We start from the raw sequence: 18,935 nt of genomic DNA, 5'->3' as shown, positions 1-18,935 counted from the left end.
GCGGGTTTAAAAAAAAATCAGATTTAATACCTGCCACAAATCACAAACACGCTCACACTGCACATTGTCCGGTTTCAGCAATTTGTTCCGAACTGTTGCAGTTCTGCTTCCGGCCAGTAGATGTCCCCAAACCCCGGGTCATTGAAGTTTACAGATGAGAGAGGGACAGAAGATAAACTCATTCTTCACATTATATTGCACGGGTGGGATTTAGAAAAACTGGGAATGGAGACGAGCTGTAAGTACATTTTGTTGGACCAAACACTACTTGTAATGCTGTGTTAAATTCTGTAATTGATTGAGGGGATACTGTCTATACTGAGGAAGACTGGGACAAAATCAGCTTGCAGAACGGCCGTGTAAATGGCCATTGAATTTCAATATAGAAAGGTGTGAGATGGGGAATTTCGCTGGGGGGAATAAGGAGGCCACATGCTGCTTGGAAAATAAGAGTCTAAATGGGGTAGAGGAGCAATGTAAATCATCCTGAGAAATCAGAGACAAACACTGTGCAATATACAGTGAAATATAATGGGGCAAATTCACAACTATCGAATGAGTGAAACAAAAACTTGATTATGAATCAATTGTCTTCATTTTTCACCGTCAAAAAATGCAAAAATACGAGAGTAAAAGTTACAGACAGAAACTTTCCTCACATTGCACATTGTCCTGTTTCTGCAACCATGACAGATCATGTGAATTTGTTCCCTCATTACAGTTGTCGATTACCGCCAGTAGAGGTCAGTCTCTGGTACTGTATATGAGAGTGGGATTTATTCTGTATATTTCAGTCTCTGGTACTGTATATGAGAGTGGGATTTATTCTGTATCTGTCAGTCATTGTTACTGAGTGTGAGCATGGGGTATATTCTGCATCTGTCAGTCTCCAGGTACTATATATAATTGATGCATTCATTCTGTATCTGTCAGTCTCTGGTACTGTATATGAGACTGGGATTTATTCTGTATCTGTCAGTCATTGTTACTGAGTGTGAGCATGGGGTATATTCTGCATCTGTCAGTCTCCAGGTACTATATATAATTGATGCATTCATTCTGTATCTGTCAGTCTCTGGTACTGTCTGTTGTGGGATACATTCTGTATCTGCCATTCTCTGCTACTTTATCTCAGTTTGGGATTCAATCTGTAATTCAGTCTCTGAGACAATGTGCAAGTCTGGATTCATTCTGTATTCTTATTTCAATTTGCAGTATCGTATTTGATACTGTATCTTTAACACTTTAAATTATATACAGTTCTTCATCGAGCATTTAGTTTGTTAATGTGGATACATTTTCGATTTTCCTTAATCAAACGACGTGTGTGAGTTTTGGAGTAGTATTACATCTTAATCTCTGAACTCGATTGTGAATGATAATGTACCTTTCAATCTGTTCACAGTGAAATTACTGGACTGGTATGTAATGTGTATTTCATTCTGCAATAATTCTGTATCTGAGTCTAACACTGTAGGTGATTTTTGGACTGGTATGTAATATGTAGCTCATCCTGCACTAAAGGAATTGATACTGTATCTATCAGTCTGATACTGTGTGAAATTTTTGGACTGATGAGTAACATACAGATCAGTCTGTGTTAATGGAATTGATATTGTATCTTTGAGTCTGATACGGGATGAGATTCTTGGACTGCTATATAATGTGTGGCTCAGTCTGCATTAATTGAATCGATTCTGTATCTATCAGTCTAAAATTGTATGAGATTGTTGGACTGATATATAATGTTGAGCTCAGGCGGTGCTAATAGAATTTAAATTATATCTTCCAGTCTGGTCATTTGTGAATTTTGGACTCGTATGTAATGTATAGCTCAGTCTGTACCAATGGTATTGATAATGTTTATTTCAGTATCACACGAGTATTTACCAATATATCTAATATGTAGCTCAGTCTGCACCAATAGAATTGATACTGTATCTTTCAATTTGCCACAATGAGATCTTTGGACTGGTCTGTAAAGTGTAACTCAGTCTGTAGTAATGTGACTGTGACATTCATACTGTATCTGTAGTCTCCAGTACAGTCTGTGAGTGTGGGATTCATTCTGTGTCTGTCAGTCTCTGTTACTGTGTGTGTGTGGGATTCATTCTGTATCTGTCAGTCTCTGGTACTGTGTGTGAGTGTGGGATTCATTCTGTGTCTGTCAGTCTCTGGTACTGTGTGTGAGTGTGGGATTCATTCTGTATCTGTCAGTCTCTGCTCTGTGTTTGAGTGTGGGATTCATTCTGTATCTGTCAGTCTCTGCTCTGTGTGTGAGTGTGGGATTCATTCTGTATCTGCAGGTATCAGGCGCTGTGTGTGAGTGTGGGATTCATTCTGTATCTGTCAGTCTCTGCTCCTGTGTGTGAGTGTGGGAATCAATCCGTATCTGTCAGTCTCAGGTACTGTGAGTGAGTGTGGGATTCATTCCGTATCTGTCAGTCTCTGCTCCTGTGTGTGAGTGTGGGATTCATTATCTGTCAGTCTCTGGTACCGTGTGTGAGTGTGGGATTCATTCTGGATCTGCCATTCTCTGCTACATTATCTGAGTGTGGGATTCATTCTGTAATTCAGTCTCTGAGACAATGTGCAAGTCTGAATTCATTCTGTATTCTTATTTCAGTTTACAGTATCGAATTTGAAACTGTATCTTTAATACTTTAATTTATATACAGTTCTTCATCTCGTGTTTAATTTGTAAATATAGATACACTTTTCGATTTTCTTTAATCAAACATGTGTGAGCTTTGGAGTAGTATTACATTTTTATCATTCACAATAGAGTTAAGAGATTATGTACCTTTCAATCTGTTCACAGTGAAATTATTGGATTGGTATGTAATGTTTAGCTCAGTCTGCAATAATGGGATTAATTCTGCATCTCAATCTGTTATTGTATGAGATTTATGCACTGGTATGTAATATGTAGCTCAGCCTGCACTAAAGGAATTAATACTGTATCTATCAGTCTGACACTGTATGAGATTTTTGGACTGGAATGAGATGTGTAGCTCAGTCTTCAATAATGGAAGTGATACTGAATCTTTCGATCTGATATTCTCTGTGATTTTTGGACTGGTGAGTAACATGGAGCTCAGTACGTGCTATGGAATTGATATTGTATCTTTGAGTCTGATAGGGTATGAGATTCTTGGACTGCTATATAATGTGTGGCTCAGTCTGCACTGATGGAATTGATAATGCATCTTTCAGTCTAATATTGTATGGGATTTTCAGTCCAGTATGTAATGTACAGGTCAGGCAGTGCTAACAGAATTGATACGGTATCTTCCAGTCTGATCATTTATGAGGTTTTTGGACTCGTATGTAATGTGTAGCTCAGTCTGAAACAATGGTATTGATAATGTTTATTTCAGTATAATACTCTATGAGTATTTACTAATATATCTAATATGTAGCTCAGTCTGCACTAATGGAATTTATACTATATCTTTCAATCTGACACAATGATATCTTTGAACTGGTATGTAAAATGTCACTCAGTCTGTAGTAGTGTGATTGTGAGATTCATTCTGTGACTGTCAGTTCCTGATTCTCTTTGTGACTGTGGGATTCATTCTGTATCTGTCAGCATCTGGTACTGGTTGTGAGTGAGGGATTCATTCTGTATTGGTCAGTCTCTGGTACTGTATGTGAGTGTTGGATTCTTTCTGCATCTGTCAGTCTCTGGTGCTTTATGAGAGTATGGGATGAACTCATATCTGTCAGTCCTTGGTATTGTATGTGAGTGTGGGATGAACTCAGTATCTGTCAGTCCTTGGTACTGTCAGCCCGTTTGGGATTCATTCTGTTTCTGTCATCTCTGGTTCCATACTTGAGTGTGGGATTCACTCTGTGTCTGGCAACCTCTAGTACTGTATGTGTGCTTGGGATTCCTTCTGCATCTGTCAGTCTCTGGTACGGTATGTGAGTGGGAGATTCATTCTGTGTTTGTGTGTCTCTGTACTGTATCTGAGTGTGAGATTCATTCTGTATCTGTCCATAATTATTCTCTCAGATTACATTATGGTATTCAATACTGTAGCTTTAATATCTTAATGTTAAAGTAGTTTTTCTCATTATTTAATTGGTAAATATGGATACACTTTAGGATTTGATGCTGGAGGTTTTAATCAGATAATTTGTATGATTTTGGACTACTATTAAATCTGTATCTCTGTCAGTGTTGTTGTGAATGATAATATATCTTTCAACCTGATATGGTGACATTTTTGAATTGGTATATAATGTGTAGATCAGTCTGCACTGAAGGAATTGATACTGCATCTTTAAGTTTTATTATAAGATTTTTGGACTCGTGTGTAATGTGTGCTCACAGAATTGACACTTTATCTTTAAATCTCATACAATGAGTTTATTATAAACTGGTATCTAATGTGTTTCTCAGGTTACACTGTCACAGCATTTCTCAATCTGATACTGCACATGAGTTTTGGACTTGCAATTTGCATTCGAATGGTACACAATTCGAATGGATACTTCATGTATTAAACTCACGTGTGTGTGAGAGAGTTTTGGGCTAGCATACAATTGGAATCTTGGGGTATCTGGGATTTAATTCATGGCTAAAGTTATCCTTTATTGAAATTGACAATCTGAAAGCATGACTTTGGACTGGGATTTTTGTATCCACCTGTCAGCGGGACTGAGTGAGGGGGAAATGGAACAGTGTCTGCCTCACCTGCTCTGTTTGACTGTTGGATTGAAAATGTGTCTCTGGAACTTGGGATCAGTGTGGGACTGAATACTTCTGCTGTCTGAGACTGTGGAGCTGATGACCTGTCTGTGACTCCGTGCTCTGTGAGTGATAATGTACTTACTGTGTGTGAGAAGGAGCTGGCTGCAATGTTCCTTTGCCTCGGATGGAGGAAACTTCACATTCATTCTGGCTCCTTCAAGGGTTTGCCTGTAAAAAGAAACATATATTTTGTAACTCAAGAACAGGTGAGGTAGAAAATACAGAAGTGATCAGTTTAATATCTCTGTTAATAATTATTTTGAATATCCACAAATGAAAACCAGTGATACAAACGGTGTCAGTGTCTGACTCCACTGCAGTACTGCAGCACTCAGCTTCTGCACACCAGGTGTGTTGGGCGATTTTGAAACAATTTCGTGACATCCAGACACAACCCAACCCCTCCACTGATCCATGAATTGGACTACCCGATGGGGCAGGGACCTTTGTCCAGGTCAGGTTTCTCATCTCCTCTCCCATGGGACTAACCGTTCAACTGAAAGCAAACAGCCGCTGTTTAAAATGTGTCCTTCACACTTCTCACCTGATGCCTGCAATTGATGCTCTTTGTGCAACTCCCCACATCCTTACTGTCCGGCTCTGTTTCCACTCTTCACTGTCCAATAACAATAAACAGGGTGAGACTGGAACTAAACCAGGAACATTCACTACTGGTTTGGGGAGAGAAAGCAGCAATGATTTTAAATAGCAGGTTCTTCCCATTCTCTCTCCCTTCCCCTGGACACACACAGCCCGAGAATGACCTCTCCCTTCCCCCGCTCACTCCATGTTCCGGGACCAGTTCCTGATCCACTCCGCCTCTTACAAACAGCCCCCGGACTCCCCCTGACCTTCCCCCGGACTCAATGCCGATCTCTGAGCCCATCTGCGGACACGGTCCCGAAGCGATGAGCTGCTGTAACGAGGCTGCTCTTTGCTCCCTTCCCCCGGGGGCCGTGATCTCTCCATTCCCGGCTGTTTTAAACCATCTTCTTCCGCTCACTGAGGGAATGGCGCCCACAGGCCGAGCTGGGGGAGGGGAGCGCGCATGCGCTCTTCTGCTCACCAACAATCAGCGCAGGGGGCGGGGCTGAGTCACGCATGCGCAGATATCTGGTTTAATTCCCAATACAAAAATCGATGGAAACTTTCCCCAATTGGAATTTTTCCGAGTCTGAGCAAAGGAAGTGGGTCTGGGGGAAAGGTCAGAGGGAATGGGGTCCACAGGCAGTGCAGGAACAGGCACCAGAATGGGAAACAGATGGGATTCCACCAGTGCCTAACGCTGGAATCCAGACTGACTTTACAATCTCTAACTATTAAACTAGATGTTTCCATCCCTGCTGTTTCTCTCGGTATCTTTTGATGGTAAAGAGCCTTTCAGTGATAAAGTGGGCGGCTCTGAAATGAGCCAATGGGCTCTGTTCATTCTTGGACTCTTTACTGATAAAACTGACGCGTGAGGAAGAAACTGGAGGAAGGATTTCTCAAACCAATCCTGGAAAACATGGAGGAAAGAGTGAGTCGGTGTGTTTGTCGGGACCATGTAGGATTAATATCCGATAGCAGAAGTCCCAGATTAATTTAATCAGAGTGATACTCTCGATGACTGAGAGTAATACCGAACGTCCCTCTGCTGCAAAACAGAATATAGTACAACAGGCAAGAGAGAGTTAAATGTGGCCCATTGTTTTTTCACTCTCTGAACTGAGGGTGGGATTAATAGTGTGTCTGCATCTGGTCCAATATCAGTGAGAGATGAGATTGCATCTTTTGTCTCTCCAATGGGATCTTTCTGGATAACACTTGGCTTTGCAGCTCAGTCTGCAACTGATACTCTGGCACTGTGTCTCTCCGCGCTATCTCTCACCGTATCTGTCTCGCTTTATCTCGCTTTCTGGTGCTGGAGATGAACACACTGATAGGAAGTGTAAGACTGACAGTGTATGTTTGTCTTTCTCTAATGCTGGACATGAAGGTGTGATATTGTCTGATATAAAACAGAGGGAATGGGATGTCCGGGCCGGGCCTCACTGTAACTGGGGATGTGTTCGGCTCCAGTCCCAGTTGAAGGTCATCATCTTTTCACAGATTGAGGGCAAGTGTCTCTGTGAGAAGGTAACACTGGTGGAGAAACTCCGCGTCATAACTCAAACCCCAACAGATGAGATTCTCAACATCAGCTGGAATAAAGTGTTTGTGAACTGCTGAACCCGTCTGGGAGGGAATGTGTGGGGAGATAGAATCGGGTCTGGGACTGAAATGGAAGGAGGCGGGTTGACTTGTTAACGAAGGGACTGTATTTCGGCAGGAATATTACTGACTGTTAATTGCAACGGGGCTTATTTAAAAGCTCCGGATTTCTGGAAATCTTTGAATATGAAGCCCGAGTCTGTAAGGGTTTGTGCGGAGCGCTGTGTTTCGGTTCTATTATCGATAAACGGTTTGAAATTGGCGGATGGAGAAAGCTGGAGGTGGAGCTGGAAGATCAGAGGCCGCTCTCTGCTCTGTTTTTCACTGTCTCCTCCGCTCCCTCCCTCTCTGTTCAATCCCCCATATGGAACCAAAGCGGATAGCTGGACTCTAAACTAGGTTCATTAGTCAACAAGACGAAAGGCGAGTAATGTTTCTGATCTCCTGAGCACCAGGCAATTCACTGTTATTTGTTTCTGTGCAGAGTTACATTTCAATGATTCCCCAGTGTGTTTAATGCGTTATGTAAATAATCTAACAAAATAGAACAGAAAGGGAGCGAAGCGCTGAATCCCACAGATGTAGAAAGGTTAGTCGAGCAGTTCTGGTGATGCTTTACGAGCCCAGCATGGCAAGTATTTCAAATAAACACAAGAAATCTGGTGATGTGTGGACTGGGGTCCATAAGTCACCATTTAAATTACCGGACTGTGGTCGGTGCCCTGACTCCAGTCCCATTAATACCTCATCTCGGCTACAACGAGAATAAAGCAGCTCAAAGCCACGCTGGTAGCATGATATCAGCGTCTCCCTTCAGACAGTAACCAGCCCTTTCACAGATACAGTGGGTGGCTCTGAAAAGAGCCTTTACATCGAGTTACATCGAAACTACAGCACAGAAACAGGCCATTCGGCCCAACTGGTCTGTGTTGCCGTTTATGCTCCACACGAGGCTGCTCCCTCCCTACTTCATCTAACTCTATCAGAATACCCTTCGATTCCTTCCTTCCTCATGTGTTTCTCTAGCTTCCCCTTAAATGCACCTGTGCTATTTGCCTGAGCTGCTCCTTGTGGTAGCATTTTCCACATTCTAACCACTCTTTGGGTAAAGCAGTTTCTCCTGAATTCCCTATTGGATTTATTAGCGACTATTTTATATTTATTACCTTTAGTTTTGGACTCCCCACAAGTGGAAACATTTTCTCTATGTCTACCCTATGAAACCCTATCATAAGACCTCTATCAAGTCACCCCTCAGCCTTCTCTTTTCGAGTGAAAAGACCCCCAGTCTGTTCAGCATTTCCCAATAAGAATATCCTCTCATTTCTCGTATCATGAGAATCTTTTTTGCACCTTCTAAGTCCTTTATATAATATGGAGACCAGAACTGTGCACAGTACTCCAAGTGTGGTCGAACCAAAGTTCCATACTATTTTAACATAACTTCTTTGATTTTCAATTCTATCTCTCTAGAATGAATCTCAGTGTTTGATTTGCCTTTTTGTGACCTTATTAACTTGCGTCGCTACTTTCAGTAATTTTTATATCTGTACCACGAGATCCATTTGCTACTCTAGCCCGTTTCGACTCTTATTATCCAAGCAGTGTGTGACCTCCTTATTCTTCATTCTGCAACTTTATTAATGTCCTCTTGCATTTTGATGCATTCTTCCTTTGTATTAACTACATCGCCCAATTTGTTGTCGTCCACAAATTTTGAAATTGTACTTCCGATTCTCGAGTCCCGAATTGTTCATGTAAATTGTGAACGGTGGTCCTAACACCGATCCCTGTGGAACTCCGCTTCCCACCTTTTTGACAATCTGAGTAACTACCCTTAACCTCTATTCTCTGTTTTCTGTTTTGATGCCAGCTTGCAAACCATTCTATCACCTGTCCCTGAACCCACGTGCTCTGAACTTAGCCATGAGTGGACAATGCATTGCCTTATCGAAGGCCTTCGGAAAATCCAAATATATTGCATCAACTACATGAACCTTGCTCTCCTTGGGTCTCTCTCAGAGTGTTTACACTGCCCGCTCACCCTCACTGATATTCTATCTTTGAACTGCTGTAATATTGTCCTTTAGTAATATTGCTGCTCCTCCTCCTTTCCCTATTTCTCTGTCCTTTCTAACGATCTTATAGACTTGAATATGAAGCTGCCATTCGTGCCCAGCTGGTAGTCAGGTCTCCATAATGATTTAATGTAATTATCTAACTTTACTCAATGGCTGATGTGAGCTGCGGCAAAATGTATTTCCAGCCGGTCAAGTATTGCAGGTATCGACTGTCTCTTCAGTCCGATATCAGGTGAAGAATTACTGGCTGTTGTGTAATTTCCATTGATTGGGGGTTGGCGTCATCGACTGTGCGGAAACGGGAACTGCAACAGAGCGAGAAAGGATCCGTCAGAAACCAGTTTCAATGAAGAACAAAATCCAACAGCCTGCAGTGTCTGTTCAGGGTCTGATGTTTGAGAGCAATTTGATCATCCCTGATTGTCAGCGATGGTGGTATAGTGGTGAGCATAGCTGCCTTCCAAGCAGTTGACCCGGGTTCGATTCCCGGCCATCGCATTTCAGTATTCTTATTAAATTATTTCCATCATTAAGTTTGCCATCGAATTTGTTGCAGTTCAGCTGGATATTGTTTCCAAAACATGAACTGGTATAATTACAGCAAAATGTTTTCAACGTTAATTTATTTTTCCTATAGAAGGAATAGATGACAAATATACTGGAAATAGTGAGCTACCAAGGGTCTAACCAGAGCGAGGAAGGCAAATGATATGTTAGCTTTTATTGCAACGGTGTTGCAATATAAGAGTAATAAGGACTTGCTGCAATTGTGCTATGAGGACATATTGTGTAAAATTGGCCTATATTCGCTGGAGTTTAGAAGAATGAGAGATGATCGCATTGAAACGTGTCAATTTTTTAGACGGCTTGACAGGGTAGATGCGGAGAGGCTGATTCCCCTGGCTGGAGAGTCAAGAACTTGAGGTCAGAGTATCAAGATCAGGGGTCGGCCATTTAGCATCGACATGAGGAAAAAATTCTTCACTCAAAGGGTTGTGAATCTTTGGAATTCTCCACCCCAGAGGGCTGTGGATGCTCAGTCGTTGAATATATTCAAAGCTGAGATCGATAGATTTTTGGACGCTAATGGCATCAAGGTACATGGGGATGGGGCGAGAAAGTGGAGTTGAGGTCGAAGATCAGCCATGATCTGATTGAATGGCGGAGCAGGCTCGCGTATCGTATCGCCTACTCCTGCTCCTATTTCTTATATTCTTATGTAGAGAGCCTTATATCCAAGTGTGCTGATGACACTAAGTTAGGTAGCACCGTAAACATTATAGATTGGAGCAGAAAGTTGCAAAGGGACATTGATAGATTCAGTGAGTGGGCAAAACTGTGGCAGATGGAGTTCAACGTGGGGAAGTGTGAGATCATCCACTTTGGACCATAAAAAGATAGATCAGAGTATTTTCTAAAGGGCAAGAAACTAGGAACTGTGGATGAGCAGAGGGGTTAATGAGATCAAGTACAGAATTCACTAAAAGGTGCAAAAATAAGTTAAAATGGTAATGGTATTTTGATGTTTATTTCAAGGGACAGGAAATAAAAATGAGTGGCAGTTATGTCACAGTTATTCAGAGCTCTGGTTAGAGCTTATTTAGAGTATTGTGTTCAGTTCTGGGCACCGCACCTCTGGCAGGATAAGAACATAAGGAATATGAGCAGGAGTAGGCCTTACGGCCCCTCGAGCCTGCTCCGCCATTCAATAGATCATCTGCTCTTAACTGCCCGATCCCCATATCCCTTGATTGTCTTGTCCAAAAATCTATCAAACTCAATCTTGAATACACTAAACGACTGAACATCCACAACCCTCTGGGGTGGAGAGAACCGTATCGACGAAGATAAAGGGAATGAAATGAACTGTGTCATACAGTTACATTTCGCTGCTCTGTCTGAACATTTTAGTCACTACTTCCCTGCAGAGGGATTTGAAAATTCGATGCAAAAGCGTTGGGTGAAAGATCCTTTTGCTTTCGAAAATCCTGAATCTAGAATGAAGCTAAATTTGATGCCTGATCAAGAAAACGGGCTGGTGCGACTCTCCTGTGACAGCGCACTGAAAACACGCCTCAAGTCATTCAGTTTGTCTTATTTTTGGATCAGTGCTTTCACAGATGATCCACTGTAAGTAAGATTAGTGTTCCGTTGTTCCTGTCGTTCACAAAAACCTACATCTGCGAACTGGGATTTTCGACTTTGAGAAGGTTAAAAACAAGAGAAAGAAACCGAATCAACCGTGCCTGATATGCGTGGAGCGCTTTCATCTTGTGATCCAGATTGGAACGAGATCATGAACAACAGGCCGACCCATCCGTCACCTTAAGTAAGTGAAACTCAACCTGAACTTTTTTTTATTCTATTTGCACAATATTTCAAATGTTTTTCAAGTAACGTCGATGTTTAATTTTAGTTATTACTTGAAATGAAGTGAAGAGCATGGACTGACCTTTATTGGGATTTGATGAAAACTCCAGCCGGAAGATATTATTGTTTTGGATCCCTGGGGGAAGTGTTTCCCTTCCACTGGGTCACGAGGAAAAATGTTTGTGAAACTGGATAAATGTTTGTGAAACACTGTTCCACATTGTACGGTCAGTGTCTGTTTAGCAAACCGACCCTCAATTCCTCAGTCCGTATTTCCAGAAACGCTTCTGTGCGCGACGTCGGCAAAAAAACACTGACCGACCCCCGGTGACTAATGGTGGCCGTAGGCCCCACAATCCCCCGCGCCCCAGAAACCCGTCTATCTCTCCAAGGCGCTGATTTCGTAATCAGACTGCGCATGCTCCACAGGCCCGCCCTGCATTCTGGGAACGCTTCGGTCCTGCAGTTTGTCGCGAGTCGGACTCGGTGGAAACAGGAGAAGAAACCGAGAAGCGGTGGGTGGGACGAGGGAGGCGCTGGGTGAGGGGTTTAATGGTGCGAAGGGCACCCGGGCCGCCCGTCCGCCGGGCCCCCCGGCTCTGATTCGGGTTCTGAGCCGCACTCGGTGTTGCTGAGACTCCGCTCGGCCCCGCTCAGTGTCTCGGACCAGAACCGCGCATGCTCTGGCCATGGGCCCTTCCCGCGGCTGCGCGCTGCTCCCCTTCGAATTGAGATAGACCGTATTCTACCACGCGGGGCATTTTGGGTAAGATTATCGCCATTGTAAAACCCTCGCCGATATTTCTGTGATGGGGTGTGAAAGGGCGAGGTTCAGCAATCAAAAGCAAAATACTACGGATGCTGGAAATGTGAAACATAAAGAGAAAATGCTGGAAATCCTCAGCAAGTCGGGCAGCATCCGCGGAGAATGAAACAGTTAACGTTTCAGATTAGTGTTAAGGTTTTGTCAGAACTTGAAGAAGTGAAAGAATTAACAGTTTTTAAGCAAGGAGAGAGGCAGGGAAAGAGGGGGCGGGGAGGGAAAGAACAAAAGGGAAGGTCTGTGATAGGGTGGAGGGCAGGAGTGATGAAGCAAAAAAAAGGGATGAAGCTGCAAGGCAAGGTGGGTGGCAATGGGTCAAGTCAATAAACAAAGGATGACTCCAGTCGAGCTTTAAAGGGCTGCAGTCAGCTGGATGCGTGAATGAGGCCGTGAGCCAAAGGAAGCGAATTTGAAGCGGAGAGAGAGGGACACGCTGTGTAACCGGGCGCAAACACTCATCCGCAGCCCAGACATCACTTCTTTCCCACTAGGCGTGAAAGGACTATATTAATTACAATAATCCATGTTCTTTGATTTTGAATAGTTTAGTTTCTAAATTGAATCATGTTTCTCCAATTATATTTCCCAACTCAGATTCAAGGCCTCCAACCCAACCCAAATGTTGGAGATGGTGCGATGGGTTTGGGTTCCAGCAGAGGGAGGAGGGTGAGTGTGTGAGACGGGGATTTACAGTCTGGGGGAATGAGCAGGAAGAATGTTCCATAGAAACTAGAATTGCCTGTTCTGAATTTCTATTCTTTATTCACAGTGAGGACTTTTGTAAACTCCAGTGCACTGATTGCGGAAAGAGCTTTAACCAGTTCGACAACCTGTAAAAACATCGCACCATTCACAGCGGGGAGAAACCGGACACATGTTCTGTGTGTGAACGAGGCTTCAACTGATCGTCCAACCTGGAGAGACACAAGGACACCCGTAGGATGGAGAAACCGTGGAAATGTGGGGACTGTGGGAAGGGATTCAATTACCCGTCCCAGCTGGAAACTCATCGACGCAGACACACTGGGGAGAGGCCGTTCACCTGCTCCGTGTGTGGGAAGGGATTCACTCAGTCATCCCACCTGCAGGCGCACCAGCGAGTTCACACTGGGGAGAGGCCATTCACCTGCTCCATGTGTGGGATGAGATTCACTCTCTCGTCCAGCCTCATTGAACATCAACTTGTTCACACTGATAAGAGACCTCTTAAATATTTTGACTGTGACAAGAGTTTAAAAAGCAGAAATGAGCTGCTGAAACTCCAACGCACTCACACTGGGGAGAGGCCGTTCACCTGCAATGAGTGTGGGAAGGGATTCACTCAGTCATCCAACCTGCTGACACACCAGCGAGTTCACACTGGGGAGAGGCCGTTCACCTGCTCCGTGTGTGGGAAGGGATTCACTCAGTCATCCAGCCTTATTGAACATCAGCTTGATCACACTGATAAGAGACTTTTCAAATGTTCTGACTGTGAGAAGAGCTTTAAAAGAAAAAGTGATCTGCTGAAACACCAACGCACTCACACTGGGGAGAGGCCGTTCACCTGCTCCGTGTGTGGGAAGGGATTCACTCAGTCATCCAGCCTCCTGATACACCAGCGAGTTCACACTGGGGAGAGGCCGTTCACCTGCTCCGTGTGTGGGAAGGGATTCACTCGATCATCCCACCGGTTGAGACACCAGCGAATTCACACTGGGGAGAGGCCGTTCACCTGCTCCGTGTGTGGGAAGGGATTCACTCAGTCATCCAGCCTTCTGACACATCAACTTGTTCACACTGATAAAAGACCTTTTAAATGTTCTGACTGTGAGAAGAGCTTTAAAAGAAAAAAGGATTTACTGACACACCAACGTACTCACACTGGGGAGAGGCCGTTCACCTGCACTGAGTGTGGGAAGAGATTCAGTCAGTCATCCAACCTGCAAACACACCAATATATTCACAATGGGGAGAGGCTGTTCACCTGCTCCGTGTGTGGGAAGGGATTCACTCGTTCATCCTACCTCAGTGAACATCAACATGTTCACACTGATAAAAGACCCTTTCAATGTTCTGACTGTGAGAAGAGCTTTAAAAGAACAAGGGATGTACTGAGACATCAACGTATTCACACTGGGGAGAGGCCGTTCACCTGCTCCGTGTGTGGGAAGGGATTCACTCTGTCAACAATCCTACTAATACACCAGCGAGTTCACATGTGACTGCATTGGTTGGATTCTGCTGTTATCACTGCTGTTAATCGCATTCAGGAGTAAACCGTGTTCATTCTGGCAGTTGGGGGCTGTTTCTGATGTTAATAATCCATTTCACTGGACTGCAGTATCAGAATTCTGTACAAGTGTCAAATAAATCAGCTTTCTTTTAAACACAGTTTTTCTAGTCCTTGATATCTCAATGATAAGACAAGCAGTTTGAGGACTTATGATGAAATGAGTGGAATCCATCTTTGAACTGAGTTCCTCCACCTTTTTAAAAGATGGATCTACAAGATGTCCAAGTCTGACAGGACAGAAAATTCTATTATATCACAGGGTCCACTTCAATCAGCCTGAGCAGATTTCCACTCCCCTTGAGTGAAAAAGAGATTCCTGATTTCAATGCTAGATGCCCTAGCTCTAAATTTAAGCTTATGCCCTCTTGTTCCGAAGCATCACTTCCTCCCCTTTGTATTCCAGTCCTCGAGATAAAGGCCAACATTCCATTAGTCTGTGATTTTTTATCTGTGCCCGAGCTTTTAGTGATTTGTGTACATGGACACCCAAATCCCTTTGCTTCTGCACCGTTCCCAGTCTCTCACTTTAAGAAAATACTCCAATATTTCCTTTTTGCATCCAAAGTGAATGATCTCACACTTCCCCACATTGAACTCCATCTGCCACAGTTTGTTCATTCACTTAAACTGTCTCTTTGTAACTTCCTGCTCCCATCTACACCACTTACTGTGCCTCCTAACTTAGTGTCACCTGGAAACTTGGATCTACAACTCTCTATTCCTTCATCCAAGTTATTGATAAATATGGTGAAAAGCTGAGTACAGATCCCTGGGGATACGATTTTTAAAATTCGCCAATCAAAGAACATTCCCTTTATCCCTACTCTCTTCTCCGACCACCCAACCAATTCCAACCCAAGTCACAAAGCAACTTTCAATTTTGTGCACTTTTATTCATTCATCTCTTGTGCTGAACCTTATCAAATGCTTTCTGGAAGTCCATACAGACAACATCCATATTCAATCCCCTGTCCATCTTGTTAGAGAGCTCAAAACGTTCAACTGGATTACTCAGACATGAGCTGCCCTTCACAATCCATCTTCACTCTCTTTGAACAGCTCATTTTGTTTCTGATGATAGATTTCAGTAATTTCCCAACAACTGACTTTAAACTGACAGGTCTATATTTTCTTGGTTTCTCCCTCCCTCCTTTCTTAAATAACGGAGTGACATTTTCAAATTTCATATCCAAAAGCACAATTCCTCAGTCTAGAGAGCTATGGGAAATTATGACTAATGCATCTGCAATTTCCCCACCCGTTTCCTTTAATACCGTGAGGTGGGAACCATCAGGTCCTGGAGATTTCATTCTTTTTTTCCAGTTATTTATTTATATGACTGTGTATAACAGGACTGAGTGTTTCAGCACTGAGTGTGTGTATAACAGGACTGAATGGCCCAGCCCTGACTGTATAACAGGACTGATTGTCCCAGCACTGAATGTGTGTATAACAGGACTGAGTGTCCCAGCACTGACTGTGTGTATAACAAGACTGAGTGTCTCAGCACTGACTGTGTGTATAACAGGACTGAGTGTCCCAGCACTGACTGTGTGTATAACAGGACTGAGTGTCCCAGCACTGAATGTGTGTATAACAGGACTGAGTGTCCCAGCACTGACTGTGTGTATAACAAGACTGAGTGTCCCAGCACTGACTGTGTGTATAACAGGACTGAGTGTCCCAGCACTGACTGTGCGCAGAGTGTATATGGGCTGTGGGCGGAGATAAATGGGTGGGGTAGAATCCATGATAGGGTGGAGTGAACTGGGGTAGTCGGTGGAGATTAATTCGGTTGGAGGAGGGTACAGAGATATGGAGAGGGCGAGGACCATGGAGGGATTTGAATACGAGGATGAGTGTCTTAAAATCGAGCCTTTGTCGGACCGGGTGCCAATGTAGTAACACACAAACAGAAACTAACGGTTCACTGCCCGGCAGACAAGTGGGGAAGACACTGATGTCCGCGGAGGAACAGTCAGGTTCACAGCAGCAGTCGAGTTCGCAGACTTCGCCAGTCAGGTCACAGGTACAAATGAGAACGGCTGGAACAAGACACACACAGTGAGATCTTACAACAGAGCACGGACGGTCTCAAAGACCACCTCCCTCCCTTGTCTGAATCCACGATCGCGTCTTCACCATCTCCCAAAATCAATCTGCAGACTTATCCTCCCACTGCTTTCTACTCACCGAATTACAGCTTCCAGATACCCAGCACAACCCAATTAATAATAATAATAATTATGTGGAGAGAATAGAGAAGCTGCGATTACTCTCTTTGGAGCAGAGAAGGTTCAGGGGAGATTTACCAGAATGGTCCCGGGGATGAGGGACTTCAGTTCCCGGGAGAGACTGGAGAAGCTGGGATTGTTCTCCTTAGAGCAGAGACGGTTAAGGGGAGATTTAATAGAGGGGTTGAAAATGAGGAGGCGTTTTGATGGAGTCGATGGGGAGAAACTGTTGACACTGGCGGGAGGGTCGGTAACCAGAGGACACAGATTGAAGGGAATTGGGAAAAGAGCCAGAGGGAGATGAGGAGAATGTTTTTAGGCAGCGAGTTGTTCTGATCTGGAATTCACTGCCTGAAAGGGCGGTGGGAGCAGATTCAATAATAACTTTCAAAAGGGAATCGGGTCAATCCTTGAAGGGGGGAAATTTGCGGGACTGTGGGGAAAGAGCAGGGGAGTGGGACTAATGGGATCGCTCTTTCACAGGGCCGGCACAGGCGCGATGGGCCGAGCGGCCTCTTTCACAGGGCCGGCACAGGTGCGATGGGCCGAGCGGCCTCTCTCTGTGCTGTTTGATTCTCGCTCACTTTAGGGCTCCGACCCACGGCCCGTTTGGCGGGGAGGCGGGAGAGTGACTCCCCCCCGAGCCCAGCTCGACACCGGCCGCTGACAGAGTTCAGATTCACGGGGCCCGCAGGAGTCCCCGAGTAACTCCCCCCGTCACCCCCCCCCCTCCCCTCTCAGGCCACTCCCGGGTGCGGGCCCTCCCTCTGTCGGCCTCGCCCCCGCCCACAGCACCGCCCGCCCGGCGTCATCCTCCCGGCGCCGGCCTGTTGCTAAGGGAACGTGGCACACGACCCGCGCGACGCATGCGCGGCTTCCCTGGCCGCAGCGCACGTACGCGGCTTGACGTCAGCGCGCAACGTTGAGTGACGCTCCCGCGTGTCACGTGATGTGAGGAGTCAACCCAAGAGGAGTGGGAGGGGGCTGAGGTGAGAGCTGTCAATCAAATTGCTCGGAGTCAGCACTCACTGCGCACAGGGTTTGTAGAATTTGTTTAAAAATGCCAAATCTGGAAGATTTAAATTAAAATAGAAATGTAGAAAAAAAGGGAAAAAATTGCAAATAAAAACAGAATTGTCCAAACTCACATAATGCCACTATTAGTCTTCTCTACCTGGGGCATAGGATGAGCAGAATGTTTGAACAACTTCTTGAATGCAGATATATGGAATGGACCAACAAAGGAAGCAGTGGGGCCTGATTGTATCAGCAAATTCCAGCGAGTTGGCTAGGTATCTGATAGCGATACCTTGGGATATGACAACCTCGAAATTGGGATCTTTATTTTTTTTGTACATGTGCACTAGCTTTTACTGATTGGTGTACCTGGACACCCAAATCCCATTGCTGCTCTACTGTCTTTAGTTTCTCATCATGAAGAAATTAATCCAATTTCTCACCTGGTGCCTGCAATAAATGGTCTTTGTTTAACTCCCCACATTTTTACTGTCCGGCTTTATTTCCACTCTTCACTGTTCAATAACAACAGACACGGTGAGACTCGATCTTTTAAAAAAAAAATTCAAAATATATTTATTTCATAAAATTGATGGATACACACAGTTCAATGTTAATATCACAGTTACAATTCAAAACAACACAATACAGATCGTACAAACTACGGTTCCATTATTACAATTCAACACACAGTACATATCGTCTAATACATGCTGCACAATACAAGGTGAAATGGCCTTACACGGTGGCCTTTCCCCATAGAGCCTTTACGCAGACCGCACCTCGCTTCACTGCATCCCACAGCACGTACTCCTGGACCTTGGAGTGTACCAGTCGGCAGTACTCGGTCGTGGACAGCTCCTTCAGCTGGAAGTCCAGCCGGTTTCGGGCGGACCATGGGGGCACCTTAACGGAAATGATGGTCTACCAGCAGCAGTTGATATCTGTCTTGGTGTATGTCCCGGGGAACTGCCCGTAGTGTACAGTGTCCTGTGTTACCGAGCTGTTGGGGGTGAAACCTCTTCGACTCCACGGTATAGAGGTCCTGGTCTCTGTGGAGAGGGTTTTCACCTTTTACCCGAATACACGGATCTATTCGCCCACATTCATGTTAGTGTTTGGCAAACACTGTCTGATGTCTTTCACACACCTGTCGAACCTTGGGGTCAGAGACGGAGGG

General features: G+C 44.4%; 1 non-coding gene and 1 pseudogene across 1 annotated transcript; both read left to right on the top strand.

Moving 5' to 3' along the window:
- Positions 1 to 18,734, top strand: part of LOC137316688 (zinc finger protein 585A-like) — a 188,808-nt pseudogene extending 170,074 nt beyond the window's left edge.
- On the top strand, positions 9,463 to 9,534 carry trnag-ucc (transfer RNA glycine (anticodon UCC)). The gene has a single exon. It is a non-coding gene; the product is annotated as a tRNA-Gly (tRNA).
- Positions 18,735 to 18,935: the final 201 nt, after the last annotated feature.

This window comes from Heptranchias perlo, unplaced genomic scaffold (genome assembly GCF_035084215.1).
Source record: "Heptranchias perlo isolate sHepPer1 unplaced genomic scaffold, sHepPer1.hap1 HAP1_SCAFFOLD_60, whole genome shotgun sequence".
Classification (NCBI taxonomy): Eukaryota; Metazoa; Chordata; class Chondrichthyes; order Hexanchiformes; family Hexanchidae; genus Heptranchias; species Heptranchias perlo.
This window is presented reverse-complemented; position numbering and strand designations above follow the sequence as displayed.